Genomic DNA, 13,714 nt, shown 5'->3' with positions numbered 1-13,714 from the left:
GAGATCTCATTTCACATAAGTTGAAATATCATTTATACGGGGTCAAGTGTTTTAAGGATAAAATACATAGTAGGGTGTTACGGTAATCTAATCCCTTTACTGTGTAGATCATTCATATAGAGGATCATTGATCAAATTAGGATTATAACAATGGATAACTAATGATGTGTCTATATGGTAGAACATATAGAGCATTCTATATACTGAGAGTGCAATTCTAAGTTCTATGCGTGGATTCAACGAAGAATTAATAAGTTAGTGAATTTTAGTGCTAAATTCTTGATCTACTTATTGGAAGCTCGGTTATATAGACCCATGGTCCCCCCCCCCCCCCGAGTTGAGATAATATTGCTTGTAAGACTCATGTAATTGGTTTTGATTAATCAATTATAATTCTCAAATTAGACTATGTCTATTTGTGAATTTTTCACTAAGTAAGGGCGAAATTGTAAAGAAAGAGTTTTAGGGGCATATTTGTTAATTATGATACTTTGTATGGTTCAATTAACAAATATGATAAATGACAATATTATTTAATAATTATTTATAGTTATTAAATAGTTAGAATTGACATTTAAATGGTTGAATTAGAAAATTAGCGTTTTTGAGAAAATCAGATGCAGAAAAGATAAAACTGCAAAATTGCAAAAAGTAAGGCCCAAATCCACTTGTATAGGGCTGGCCACTTTTGTAGGAAATTTAAACTGATATTTTCATTATTTTAATGCCAAATAATTCAAACCTAACCCTAGTGGAATGCTATAAATAGATAGTTGTAACGCCCCGATATTTTGCCTTATTTTACAAAAATACTATTTTCATGCATAATTTGAAAAGATAAAAAAAAAATAATAATTTAAATACAACAGTGGATTTTAAAAAAAATCAAAATGCAACAGAGAATGATCCTTCATTTGTAAAACAAGATACAGTAAGTAAATAATTTTAAATAATGCATTTCCACTGTGTTAGATTTATCAACTGCTTAAAATAAAACTAAGGCACCACCGGCGTTCAAGATCGTTTGTCCGCCCGTAGCCGCTCACAGTATACATACCAGAACTGACCCTGCTCACTATACATACTTCCCTGTCTAATACCTGTAGGGGGAAAGTAAGGGGGTGAGCTAAAAGCTCAGTAAGGAAATGCTTATCAAACAATACCATATAATATCACACATACCATTAATGTATTTATTAAGTTTTAGCAATATCATACATGCTCTTTTATAACTATAACCAAATAACTGTACATATGGAAACCTTTATCATACTAGTCTATACTATTTGTTCACACCGTACACATATACAGAGATCATAACTCCAATATCATACTCATAACATAATCATATCAATACTATAAATAATAATGTCATTATCACAACATTGGCATATCATAGCCATTACTTACATAACTTGGGCCTAGCCTGACCCTACAATATCCTGGGCCTAATCTGCCCATATAATAACATGGGCCTATGCAGCCCTACCATTGTTATAGGATAGGGTATCTCTATATTCAACAGTAACATCACTGTATCATACCCACCATAACAATCTCATACACGACTCAGTAAAATGCAGGGTAGGGTATCTCTACATTCAACGACCTTATCCCGTATCATACCCCACCATGGTCCCCCACTTTACCTGAGACGTTAGCATACAACATACAACATATAACATGCAACATACAAATACATCATACAACACACAACCTGAAACATACAAATACAACATACAACATATACAAGTCATACAACCATAATCTATGTATCAATTCACAAAGTCATATTGTGTCCATACCACACATTCTCAGTACCATATACATATTCATAAAAACAAATCATAAGTCATATTTCAATACATAAAGAATTTAAATTTATGCAGATAAACACATACAAAACTATCTAATTTCCTTACCTCAAATCCCGCTGCTTAAGACTTGTTATCTCGTCACTACTACCTATAACAACACATGGGTCAAGGTCCTAACATTAAAACTCGCACTTTTACAGTACAGCAGAAAGAACATCATTTTTGACCAAAAACTACACGAATTCAGTGAAAGTTTCCTTCATAAAAATTATAGGAAATTAAATTATCTTTCCAATGATATATGGATCATTAAAAATAGATTAAAACTGAGGGAGTTATGATAGTTTTACTGAAACTATTTCTGAGAAGGAATATGGAGTAACGAATCACAAGAGACATCGGGCCTAGAAAGTTTTGATACTGAAATATTCCAAATAAGAGAATAATTTCTTCATAAAAGTTTTAGAAAATTGAATTCTCTTTCCAATGACACTAAAATCTTTGAAATCGGAGTTATAACGTAAGAGATATAGATATTATACCGAAACGGTTTTTTTTAGAAATCCTGAAACAAATAGATTTCGAACTACAGCAATAAAACAATAATTTTGACTTAGAATAATCAATAATTGGTGAATGGTTTCTTCATAAAACATTTAGAAAATCAAAATATCTTTTCAACTGTACCAAGATCACTAGAATCGGATCAATATTCAGCGAGATATTCAGGTTTTACTGAGACAACATTTACCGAGAATATGCGAAAAACGATTTACAACAAACCGTATATAAATGCTACATTTTGACATAGAAAGGTTCCGAATTTGTAAGAGGTTTCTTCATAGAAATTATAGATCATCGAATTATCTTTGTAACGATATCAAGATTGCTAAAAACGGATAAGTATTGAGAGAGATATAATAATTTTAACAAGACACAAATTTCAAAAAAATGAAAATAAGAGATTACGAACTTTAGACCCAAAAAGATTAACTTAAGAGTTTCTTACCCAACGAATGATTGAGGTGGCAGGGATTTCGAATTGTGATTTCCAACACTCGATCAACCATTCAAATCACTCGAACACTTTTATTCTTTTTGCTATCCTTTGATTTTCCCAAAGTCTTAGAATCATATTCACCCTTACGGTTGATGATGTACTACACAAGGAGAAGGTGGTGATGATTTTAGGTGTGTATTTGGCTGGAATGAAATGAGAACATAAGAATTTTGGAATGTGAAGGTAGCACAATATGGAGGAGAAGAGGCAGAATAGGTTTTCAATGTGAGTAGTATTAGACGTTTTCCTTAGTATAACCTAACTAACTATCCTCTTAAAACTATTTTAAAAATACTATTTTATAATAAAAACAAATCTTTAATTCAAATCATTTGAATCTAACTAACCATCTATTTCGTATATCTCTCTCTCTTTTTCTATGCATATATAATAATAGATACTTACCAATTAATTAAATTTCTAATGTAAATATGTTATATATATACAATTATATAAATTAAATATAATATATATCCCTTATCCTTATTTATACCTATAATAATACTATAATAGTTTAATTTTGAAAGTAAATAATTAATACAATACAATAAAAAAAATAACTCAATTATATTCCTATAGTAAAATGTACTTATATTATTTCTAAATCACGTCAATACTCCTTCAAATGTGTATACACTAAAGATTTCAAATCTTTATATTCAAACTTCACAAATCACATGCATGCATACACGAACAAATATAAATATATACATAATATATAAATAATAAATCTCATCTAGACAAATAAAATTAGTTATATCACACAAACAATTTATCAATTCATAACATACTTAAATTGGATATTACATTCTACCCTCCTTAAAAGAAATTTCGTCCTCGAAATTTTACTTTTCAAACACTGAGAGTATTAGGCCTTTATCTCATTTACCAATATGTTGCCTTTCTATCTACCATGTGGACCCAAAGACAAGTATTTAATCTTTCCTTACCAGTCAAACCATAACATGTATAACATATACAACTTAATTTAAATATTGTTATTCCTCTATACATTACTTAAATAACAAAACATAATCTATCATAATTTAAATAATGGTAATTTATAAATATATTCTTTACATAAGTTTTGCAATATCATGCCCGTAATATTATAAAAGTTTTTCTTCTTTTATGAACGTCCGTAAACGCCATTAAGAGTAAAACTATTTATTCTCTTATGAACATCCTTACATGCCATTAAGAGACAAACTATTTATTCTCTTATGAACATCCTTACACGTCACTTGAGAATACGCTATACAATAAAAAAAAAATAACATACAATAAATTGTAGGGTAGAAAACTTTATGCTAACTTCTCTTTACTATTCATACTCTTCCTTTGAATGTTACTACATACGAGAAGCTTGATTTTCTACTTATTAATTCCCACCATAGAGTCACGGTGTCACCTATAGTTTCATAGCTGTTACTTTATCAGTTATAGATACTTGTTCCCATAACACTGAGAAAAAGCATTCAGGCCCTTTATAATTCCTTATATAATTTTAATGATCCATTCAGCCACCACTCAGTATGAGCTCGCTTTTTAGTTTCATTTAGTCGTATGTTCATTGCACTTGTCCTTCCTTCTATTTCTCGTATAGTATAATCTTTGATTCCTTTTTTTTTCAATCTCTTGATTCTTGTATCACTCTATTGTATCTTCTTTGCTAATCTCTCCTCTGGTTCCTGGTCCTCCAATGCTCTTCCAATCAAGTCGACTTAATTATGAGATTAGCTAGTTTTACACAATAACTTTTGTCTACTTTGGTATTATCTTGCTATAGTGGTGAACTTTGAATCTGTAATGCCGATAGATTCTGATAGTTATGTTCAATGATTGCTTCTTCTAATATACTAGCCATCTAAGGTATCACATAATTTCATACTTATCATAGCATTGATCATTCCAGCCATATTCATGCCCTGTATATTGTAGCCTTCTTTAATTCACCAAAAAAATATCTTCTTAATTGTACTTCTAAAACTTTTAAATCTCTTAAACATACATTCCAATACTGATTATTTACTTAAGACTATACCATATATGTATTAAAACATAGAAAGCACACTAATAACCCTTTTAAAATAAGTTCAACCCTACCATGGCTTATCGTAGCCTAACTATTTATTATATGTTGACTTTTAACAATAAGTCAACCATACCAATCTCACAATGTATTGATCAGCCAAGTTATCAGGGTAAGGATACTATATATAATTTGCAAACTATGCCGAACAGACCTTACTCTGTCCATCACTATTATACCTCCTATACCCCTACTTGTATTTAATTTATTACTAGAGACTCACTATTTATAATTCCTTAGTCAGGAATTTTTTATTCTTACTTCACATACTACCTTTAAGCACAAGTCAATAATTCGTTCAAGCGTCTCATTTTTCATCCAAATGCCACCAAATTATCAATACCTATCTTGTTTTTTTTTTCTTCTTCTAACTTTTGCACTTTCAATTGGACAAGACTTAGTAGTGTGCAATAAGTTAGTTATTGTCAGCTTGAGAGAGTCCTTCCAAAGATCTCTATTACTGCCTTTTTAGATTGAGAAAAATATTTAATATTTTTCCTTTTTTTTTTGCTCTTAACAATTTTAGCTTTTGACAAATCCATAGTCATTTTCTTCTCGGGCACTATAGGGCCTAGAAACACCATCTCTTTTCAGCAGGGCTGGACTTTGTGAGTTTTCCTCTTAGTTTCTCATTAGATGACACTCCAACATACTTATACTATTGCCCATAATATAAGCCGTAATTGGATTGTAGTATCCTTTGCTTACGTTGTGCCTTGAATTCCTTTATGTTGCATGAGTGTATTTTCTAATCCCAACACTTATCAAAAACTTGTATGGTCCTTGACATGCCATGACATTCTTCAATATATGTTACTTTGGTCCTAATTGTGTCTCACTTTTCTCCTGTCTCTAAGTGAGGCTTTCCTAACATTTTCTCATTGAGCTATACTCCACACCATTGTTGTTGTATCAGTGAGTATTTGGAATCTAGGGATGTCACCCTTGAATGCTAATTCCTCCTCTTTCTCAAGTTTTGAATTTGCGATCTACTCTCTATAGTTGTTTGTTGTACACCCGCCACAAAGCTGCATCCACAATCTCTTAGTTGTGTAGTTGTGATCAATTCCGAGTAGTCACCCTCTTAGTTGTCTCTCATTTATGTTGTACCCAAATTGTTAGCCGTGCCTGGACTTTTTTTTGTCTTTCTCCTTTGAAAATGCCTCTGTCAAAACCATACACATTTTTCTCTATTATCTCCTCCACCAAGTAGATGACCTTGAGTTTAAAGTTTACAACTTTCCTTCGATAATCTAATATTTGTTGATGCTCTGCTTATCTCTTAGTGTTTAAGATACCTTCATAAGTTATTACCTCTAGTAATTTTATCATGTCTCTTTCTAACTTCTCATTTTGGATTCTATTCAGCACACTACACTCCTTTCTATATGATGGCATCGTCCTCTCCTGACTCATTTCTATAACATACTTATCTCCAATGTCTTTGCATACAGTACTCATACTTCTTACCATCTAACTTAGGAGTGTGTAACTTATAGAATATCCAACAAGATAGTACCTTCTCCTTAAAGATCTATTATTTCATCCTTCTTAATAAGTAGGTTTTCGTAAATTATACTGTCCCAGTCTGGTATAACGTCTACTATTCTAAGTCATCCCTACTTCCTATATGTTGGGCTTCCATTCATGGCTAGGTGTAGAGACCGCTTCTTCAACCATTCATAGATAGGTGAAAATATATGCGTCGGTACTTAGTTGGCTATTGGTACATTTCATTATGTGCTTCAAGTTCCACTACTAGTGTTGGTGATATTTTGCTGAGCCTGTGAAAACTCTTCAACAAATTGTCTTAGTCATGCTCGTAGTCCTTCCAATACCTCTATTAGATCGTTAGCCTTAACTATTATTGGGTTCTCTGGAACATCAACCATCTGTGGGTCAGCGGAACACACATCCTTAGCCCCCACCTCTATTGGTCGTTCCTTTCACATTGATTCTAACTGATCTTCTAGTTTCATGTGTGAGCTCTTACAAGAAAGGTTGATTTAAAAGAAACAAAAGAGTTCAATTATTGGAAGAGAAGATTCTATGTACATATCTAAACTTAATGTTGTCAAGCTTAACTAGTAATATTCTATTTATCAAATAAAGTCTTATGAACTCCTAATATAATTTATTCTAAATTTTCAAGAAAGGAACACGGTCCTTCCTAGTTCAATTCAAGACAATAAAGAAATATAAACCTATACATCTTCTTCCTAAAAAGTGTAATCAATCATAAGAGATAGAGGGTACTATTGATGTCTCTAAGCACCACCTAAGATGAGGCTCTAATTATATGTATCACATATAAGACTATTAATGGCAATACCAAGAAAATTAATACTAACACTTACATAATAGTGAGATGGATCTTTTTCAGTCTTCTGTATGTATACCGTGAGTATCCTTCGGGCTAACGGACGATCGGCTCTGATACCAACTGTAACGCCCCGATATTTTGCCTTATTTTACAAAAATACTATTTTCATGCATAATTTGAAAAGATAAAAAAAAAATAATTTAAATACAACAGTGGATTTTAAAAAAAATCAAAATGCAACAGAGAATGATCCTTCATTTGTAAAACAAGATACAGTAAGTAAATAATTTTAAATAATGCATTTCCACTGTGTTAGATTTATCAACTGCTTAAAATAAAACTAAGGCACCACCGGCGTTCAAGATCGTTTGTCCGCCCGTAGCCGCTCACAGTATACATACCAGAACTGACCCTGCTCACTATACATACTTCCCTGTCTAATACCTGTAGGGGGAAAGTAAGGGGGGTGAGCTAAAAGCTCAGTAAGGAAATGCTTATCAAACAATACCATATAATATCACACATACCATTAATGTATTTATTAAGTTTTAGCAATATCATACATGCTCTTTTATAACTATAACCAAATAACTGTACATATGGAAACCTTTATCATACTAGTCTATACTATTTGTTCACACCGTACACATATACAGAGATCATAACTCCAATATCATACTCATAACATAATCATATCAATACTATAAATAATAATGTCATTATCACAACATTGGCATATCATAGCCATTACTTACATAACTTGGGCCTAGCCTGACCCTACAATATCCTGGGCCTAATCTGCCCATATAATAACATGGGCCTATGCAGCCCTACCATTGTTATAGGATAGGGTATCTCTATATTCAACAGTAACATCACTGTATCATACCCACCATAACAATCTCATACACGACTCAGTAAAATGCAGGGTAGGGTATCTCTACATTCAACGACCTTATCCCGTATCATACCCCACCATGGTCCCCCACTTTACCTGAGACGTTAGCATACAACATACAACATATAACATGCAACATACAAATACATCATACAACACACAACCTGAAACATACAAATACAACATACAACATATACAAGTCATACAACCATAATCTATGTATCAATTCACAAAGTCATATTGTGTCCATACCACACATTCTCAGTACCATATACATATTCATAAAAACAAATCATAAGTCATATTTCAATACATAAAGAATTTAAATTTATGCAGATAAACACATACAAAACTATCTAATTTCCTTACCTCAAATCCCGCTGCTTAAGACTTGTTATCTCGTCACTACTACCTATAACAACACATGGGTCAAGGTCCTAACATTAAAACTCGCACTTTTACAGTACAGCAGAAAGAACATCATTTTTGACCAAAAACTACACGAATTCAGTGAAAGTTTCCTTCATAAAAATTATAGGAAATTAAATTATCTTTCCAATGATATATGGATCATTAAAAATAGATTAAAACTGAGGGAGTTATGATAGTTTTACTGAAACTATTTCTGAGAAGGAATATGGAGTAACGAATCACAAGAGACATCGGGCCTAGAAAGTTTTGATACTGAAATATTCCAAATAAGAGAATAATTTCTTCATAAAAGTTTTAGAAAATTGAATTCTCTTTCCAATGACACTAAAATCTTTGAAATCGGAGTTATAACGTAAGAGATATAGATATTATACCGAAACGGTTTTTTTTAGAAATCCTGAAACAAATAGATTTCGAACTACAGCAATAAAACAATAATTTTGACTTAGAATAATCAATAATTGGTGAATGGTTTCTTCATAAAACATTTAGAAAATCAAAATATCTTTTCAACTGTACCAAGATCACTAGAATCGGATCAATATTCAGCGAGATATTCAGGTTTTACTGAGACAACATTTACCGAGAATATGCGAAAAACGATTTACAACAAACCGTATATAAATGCTACATTTTGACATAGAAAGGTTCCGAATTTGTAAGAGGTTTCTTCATAGAAATTATAGATCATCGAATTATCTTTGTAACGATATCAAGATTGCTAAAAACGGATAAGTATTGAGAGAGATATAATAATTTTAACAAGACACAAATTTCAAAAAAATGAAAATAAGAGATTACGAACTTTAGACCCAAAAAGATTAACTTAAGAGTTTCTTACCCAACGAATGATTGAGGTGGCAGGGATTTCGAATTGTGATTTCCAACACTCGATCAACCATTCAAATCACTCGAACACTTTTATTCTTTTTGCTATCCTTTGATTTTCCCAAAGTCTTAGAATCATATTCACCCTTACGGTTGATGATGTACTACACAAGGAGAAGGTGGTGATGATTTTAGGTGTGTATTTGGCTGGAATGAAATGAGAACATAAGAATTTTGGAATGTGAAGGTAGCACAATATGGAGGAGAAGAGGCAGAATAGGTTTTCAATGTGAGTAGTATTAGACGTTTTCCTTAGTATAACCTAACTAACTATCCTCTTAAAACTATTTTAAAAATACTATTTTATAATAAAAACAAATCTTTAATTCAAATCATTTGAATCTAACTAACCATCTATTTCGTATATCTCTCTCTCTTTTTCTATGCATATATAATAATAGATACTTACCAATTAATTAAATTTCTAATGTAAATATGTTATATATATACAATTATATAAATTAAATATAATATATATCCCTTATCCTTATTTATACCTATAATAATACTATAATAGTTTAATTTTGAAAGTAAATAATTAATACAATACAATAAAAAAAATAACTCAATTATATTCCTATAGTAAAATGTACTTATATTATTTCTAAATCACGTCAATACTCCTTCAAATGTGTATACACTAAAGATTTCAAATCTTTATATTCAAACTTCACAAATCACATGCATGCATACACGAACAAATATAAATATATACATAATATATAAATAATAAATCTCATCTAGACAAATAAAATTAGTTATATCACACAAACAATTTATCAATTCATAACATACTTAAATTGGATATTACAATAGTGAAGGCTTCAGGAAAATTACACAAAAATTTTCTATTTTTCCTTCAGAGAAAAAAATGAGCCTTCTCTCTCCCTATCTTTAGCTGCCACTTCTTCTTTCTCTTCCCTCTTGAATTTCGAAATCCTTAGTGTATGAGTAGTGCCCACACACAGCAAGTGATACCTCAATCATAATGAGGATGATCGTGAAGAAAGATCATCAGCAAAGGAGTTTCAGCATCAAAGACTCAGAGAAAGAGATCCAGGTTCAGATATTGATAATGCTCTGCTACAGAAAGGAATCAAGGGCTAGATATCTGAACAGAAGGAGTCATTTAATTCCGCTGCACCCAATGTAAGGTTTCTTAAACTTTATATGTGTTTAATTTATCATTTTAGAAAGTTCTTATTTAGGATGTTAATAAACATACTTGTGAGTAGATCTAAGATCCTGGTAAAATAATTTCCAACAGACACATCATTAGTTATCCATTGTTATAACCCTAATTTGATCAATGATCCTCTATATGAATGATCTACACTGTAAAGGGATTAGATTACCGTTACACCCTACAATGTATTTAATCCTTAAAACACTTAACCCCGTATAAATGATATTTCAGCTTATGTGAAATGAGATCTCCACCATTTATTTTTGTTTGGTCAAGCTCAAAGGAGATCATCCTTTACTTACTATTCGCCAGATAGAAGCTATAGATTCCATGTTTATGTTAGCGCTCCCGCTCAATTGCACTACCGTGTTCCCAAAATGTACGTATCACCCTGACCCAAAAGTAGGCTTAACTAACAAATCAAAGAACACGAATAGCCTCTCGAGATCGAGCCTAATCATAACAGGATTAAGATCATTTGATCTAAGATCAACTAGGCGATATTGACTTGAATAGATATTACGGTAAGTTTAATAAATCTAAGTCAAAGTTCAATATCGGTCCCTTCCGATGCATACTCCATGCATCCAACCTGAGCTTTTCTTTAACCAATGCTCTGGAAAGAACATAGCATTTCTCCCAATGCAAGTAAACTCTGTTGTGGATTATCATATCAGTAAAACCCTGTGTCTGATAAATCTAGAAAACTTTATTCACATAGTCATGTTTACTTTCCAATGTGTTGACAACACAATAAACAGGATATAGTATGTGAAAAGGGTTTCAGATGAATTCATACATTATGTACATATAATCATGAAACAAATCATGTGAACCATGCAACATTAAATGTTATTTCTGATCTATATTACTTAGTAAATCTGATTATATTAAAATGAGTTTTATTTAGGGCATAAAACCAAACAAACTCCCACTTGAACTAATATAAAACAAAAAGTGCATTTAAAATAATCTCAACACCTTGATATACAAATCAAGTGTGGTAGTAGTAAACTCCTCGTAATAGAATCTAAAAGGTTGAATTAACCACAACCTTTCCTCCACTATTACTCTTCCTTAATCACAAAATCATTAATAATGTGAAATTCCTCTCTATATGTCTACTCTCTTGGGATACTGGATTCTATACCTTCGGCAACTACTTCTTGGTTATTCAGGAAGTAACACTAGTAGTTAAGGCAATTTGGAATGGTGCCAAAAATGTATAGAACTTTCCTTAGACTGAATAAGTACCTTTCCTGCAACTTTAACATTCAGTCCCTTTCTGGTAGACCTAGAGACTTCAGATAGGTTTTTACACTTCTCTAAAATCACTATTCCACCCCCAGAGTAATCACCATCTTATCATAAAGATTTTCTAGCACAAAGGCAAATTTCGAAATCTGATATGGTGTAGTCTAAGAGTTTTAAACACACCCTTATAGACTAACATATAGTTCCTCTTCTTTATCTTAAGATTTACTTGATTGTCTTCCAATGTTCTTCTCTTGGATTAATCTGATAGCTACTCATTACTCCCACTCAACAGTAGGTGTCTGGTCTAAGGCATACATAAGCATATCTAAGACCTCTCACTGTTGATATAAGAAATTCTTTCATGGCTTTATCTTTTTTTGGAATAGTTGAGACTTTTCCTTAGATAAATAAAATCTATGCCTAGAAGTCGAGAAGCTTCTATAGATTGCCATTAGAGTAAGTAATTACCATGTATACCACAAGCCATAGGTTTAAATAAAATCAAACCTATAATACTAGGAACAGGAAGTTTTGTTAAGTTTATTGAATAGACTTATAAACGAAAATTTCCTTTTATGTCCTTGTAATAGAAAACTTTAGGTTATTCCATGTGAATGGATCAAACTATAGTTCTCTTGGCTTTTATTCTTAGTCTCTTATCTTGACAATCCATTACTTGTTTAAACTCACAATGGATTTTAATCACTAGTGTCTTCAGGGTCATAAGAAGGTGAGTTCCTAGAAACTCTCCCACTACGACAAGGTACCATGAATTATGTCTAAGAAAACTAAATGGTATTAACCTCTTTGGTTGTGACGAGACAACAGAGGCAGTGGGATCATCATATGTCAAATAAGATGATAGAACACTTTTGGAATCAAGAAATAAATATCTCCTTTATTTGCTACTTTATTTTCAAACTTAGTCATTATCTTAGAAAAGTCGTATTTGTTTGAACAAACACTTTCTTATCTATTGACTATGGTATGGTCCACCCCTAATCACTTAGAATAGCTAACAAACCATGGTTAACAATTCTAGCTTTTCTTAAGATTTTGATTAGGTCATCCATGAATCTAGTAATGATTTACATTAAGTATACAACCATTACATCATTCTGAAATTGTATTACCATAGAAGGATTTAGGCAACGACTAGTAACTAATCATCAATATGCAAATCGAAATTTCTGGGGAGGTAAGTTTAGATATAATTCAAAAATCAATTTAATGATCTTTGAACTGTATATCTACTAACTATTTCTCCACCCCTATCAGTTCGCAAGATCTTTAACCACTTACCTTAATGGTTTTAACCATTGCTAGAACTTTAAGAAATTTTTCAAACATTTCAAATTTCTTTGCATAAGGTATAATATAGAGTGATCGTTTTAAGAATACAACGAAAAACTCATATCCACCCATGAATGTACATCCATCTGCTAATGAGATGAACTACTTTCAGTGGATATAGGCATATTAACTCTTTGCAGAGATTGATCTTGTCAAAACTACTATGAACAAGATACAAATGCCATAGATTAAAAAAAATGTGGTAGTGTTTTTTGATGACTTAGGTTTAGTTACTTCAAAGAGTTCTTAGAATAGTGCAAGTGGATCCTCGTCACAGAATACTAAACTCATATTCTATACAGTTTGAATCCATTAATAGAAGATGGATATTAAACACTTGCAAAGTGTAACTGTATTGCTTCCTGGAAATAGAAATATAAGTAAATTTCTGTTTGGATTCTAAAATTA

At 31.6% G+C, this 13,714-nt stretch overlaps 2 long non-coding RNA genes across 2 annotated transcripts; both read right to left on the bottom strand.

Annotated features, from left to right (window-relative positions):
* Positions 1-787: 787 nt before the first annotated feature.
* Positions 788-3,265, bottom strand: LOC115708704 (uncharacterized). The gene is made up of 3 exons (XR_009687279.1): positions 2,827-3,265; positions 1,923-1,965; positions 788-1,100 (listed from the first exon to the last, which is right to left on the bottom strand). It is a non-coding gene; the product is annotated as an uncharacterized LOC115708704 (long non-coding RNA).
* Positions 3,266-3,661: 396 nt separating this feature from the next.
* Positions 3,662-9,902, bottom strand: LOC133036697 (uncharacterized). The gene is made up of 3 exons (XR_009687278.1): positions 9,464-9,902; positions 8,560-8,602; positions 3,662-7,736 (listed from the first exon to the last, which is right to left on the bottom strand). It is a non-coding gene; the product is annotated as an uncharacterized LOC133036697 (long non-coding RNA).
* Positions 9,903-13,714: the final 3,812 nt, after the last annotated feature.

This window comes from Cannabis sativa, chromosome 4, assembly GCF_029168945.1.
Source record: "Cannabis sativa cultivar Pink pepper isolate KNU-18-1 chromosome 4, ASM2916894v1, whole genome shotgun sequence".
Lineage (NCBI taxonomy): Eukaryota > Viridiplantae > Streptophyta > Magnoliopsida > Rosales > Cannabaceae > Cannabis > Cannabis sativa.
Note: the sequence above shows the minus strand (reverse complement) of the source record. Positions and strands in the feature narration are given on the sequence as shown.